The sequence below is a fragment of the Cryptomeria japonica genome, chromosome 3, assembly GCF_030272615.1.
Source record: "Cryptomeria japonica chromosome 3, Sugi_1.0, whole genome shotgun sequence".
Lineage (NCBI taxonomy): Eukaryota > Viridiplantae > Streptophyta > Pinopsida > Cupressales > Cupressaceae > Cryptomeria > Cryptomeria japonica.
The window spans coordinates 676,030,703-676,033,135 of record NC_081407.1 but is presented as its reverse complement, the minus strand read 5'-3'; the positions used below and the strand labels follow the sequence as shown (position 1 = coordinate 676,033,135).

Below are 2,433 nucleotides of genomic sequence, written 5' to 3'. Positions count from 1 at the left end.
CCCTACCCCAAACCCCCCCTTGTCTAACATGACACATATAGATTAGAATAACTTAAAGAATGAACTTAACCATTGTAATTTTACTTCCCAAAGTTAGCCATTTTCCTTTCCAAGAGGAGAATTTCTTTTTAATTGAAGCAATGACATTGTTCCAAAAAAAAAATTTGTTATTATTAAAAAAAATAGAAACTCTTCTTTGAATGTTAAGAGGTGAATTTAGAAAACTTTGATTTTAAACAGTTTATTTTTTGACTTGATGCAATATGTAATAAGTAGTGATTACTTTTTGAACAAGAATTTAGCTCTAGAGTGGGTAGATTTAAAAAAAAATAGAATGGTTTCATCAACAAATTTGAAGTACAATTTATTAGTTTTACAACTCTTGGAATGTTTATTTCTACTCCTTTTGTTTTTCTATTTCTACTTGAATTGATCTGCTGAGGAATTTTGTCATTAGTATAAATAAAAATGAGGATATGGCAACACCTTGTCTTAATCCTTGACACGATGTAAAGAACCTAGTTAGACTATCATTAATTATTATTAAGAATTCAAGATTAGATATAGAAGAATATATCCGTCTACACCAATCTTTTGAGAAGCAAAATTATTTAGAACAAGCAACAAGAAATACCAATTAATTTTGACATATGCTTTCTTCATGTATAATTTTATAATCATTGTAGATATATTTCTATTGTTGAATAGAATTTAGTACTACATGTCGCGCCAAAACAACTTCAATGGTTTCTCTACTTGACACAAATCGGAGGTGCTTCTCAAGTATATTAAATACATAATATTTCTCAACCTAGTTGTTATGGCTTGAAAAAAAATATATATATATTGTACTTTTGGGCTCTTATAGATATTATGTTTCCATAGGACTGTCAAAAATATTTAAATAAAATGACTAAGCAACTCATCTCAGATTCCGATCTTAGCTCAGTTGGTAGAGCGGAGGACTGTAGTGGGAAACAAAATCCCTAAGAAATCCTTAGGTCGCTGGTTCGATTCCGGCAGATCGGATACGTTTTAATTTTGATTTAGTATACACATTTTTATTTTTAAATTCGTTGTCTCCATTTTATATATTATGAAACAAAGTATGGCACCGTATAATCAACTCAGTGTTGATGTTGAATTGGCTAGAAAGACAGACAGGAAATCTGTTGAACATGACCGACCAGTGTTCAAATTTCAGTCTAGAATTTTGAAGCAAACTAATTTTAGAAATCAGTAATATAAATTGTGGTCACAATCTTTGACAAATGGTCATTCCGTGTCTCTGCTTTCTTCTGGTGTTCACAGGAATCTTCAATTATGTAATTTGTGTTGAAAAAAGTGAGAATGGCAAACTTTTGAGCCCCACATACAACGTGCAAATGACGAAAAGAAAGCTTCCCCACCTTTCAAATCACTCGGAGAATTTACTTTTATTGTCCTCCTTTTTCTTATTTCCCAGGTTTTTTTGGTTTCAACAAGAGTATTAATATATGGGAAGTCTCATCCTTACAGTTGTCATCAGTCATTTTCTCTCTTGATTACATGAAACTTATGTAACATATGAAATATTTTCACAATCTTTTTGGAGTTTTTCACCAATTTGCGAATTTTTATTCTCACAATCTTTTGGATTCTGTCATTGTGGGTGGTGGAATTGATTTGGTTGTTTGGATTGTGTCATTGTGGGTGGTGGAATTTATTTGGTTGTTTGGATTGTGTTTGGGATGGGAAATCGATGGCCGATTATGAAAAGGTTAGCAACACTCACTAGGCTTAGCACCTATAGGCTAGGGAGAACTAGTGACCAAAAGAAATTGTGATCAGATGCTAAGCATCTATGTTGAAATAACCTCCAAATATTTAAATAAAAAAATTGTAGATTTGTACCTTTGAGCATATCTTAACTATTTCAACTGATGTTAATTATGAAAATTTGTATGTGAGTTGTTGCAAAAGGCTTTGAAAAGAGATTCCCAACATTCCAAAAGCTCTTAGCGATGGTCCTCTTTTGTGTGCTATTATTATTTAAGCAAATTGAAAATATACTATTTTGAATTATTCAATGTAATGTAAATATAATCCAAGCTTTTTACCCCAAATTGAAGTCACCAATCATTGAAAATATTTTTAACAAGAAGAGTCTTAGGAGTGAGACAAAAAAGAGATCTCCACATAGTTTAGCCTATTCTCTCCTCTGTCCAAAACATCGACCATATCTTCATTAGGTGACAAAGGGTGGAAATATTGTTAATCTTGCAAGTCATTTGCTTTGTTCTATGCTTGAAGGGGCCTTCCATCTTGGATGAAAAATGCAGCACCTTCACTAACCACAATATCTTCGCTAAAAATTATGATCTCAAACTTTTTAATATTATTATTATGAGATACATGGTCTACTTCTATATCAATTAATATACATTAATCAAA

General features: G+C 31.5%; 1 non-coding gene across 1 annotated transcript; it reads left to right on the top strand.

Annotated features, from left to right (window-relative positions):
• Positions 1-934: 934 nt before the first annotated feature.
• On the top strand, positions 935-1,029 carry TRNAY-GUA (transfer RNA tyrosine (anticodon GUA)). Its single transcript has 2 exons — positions 935-971; positions 994-1,029. It is a non-coding gene; the product is annotated as a tRNA-Tyr (tRNA).
• The last annotated feature ends 1,404 nt before the right edge of the window (positions 1,030-2,433 follow it).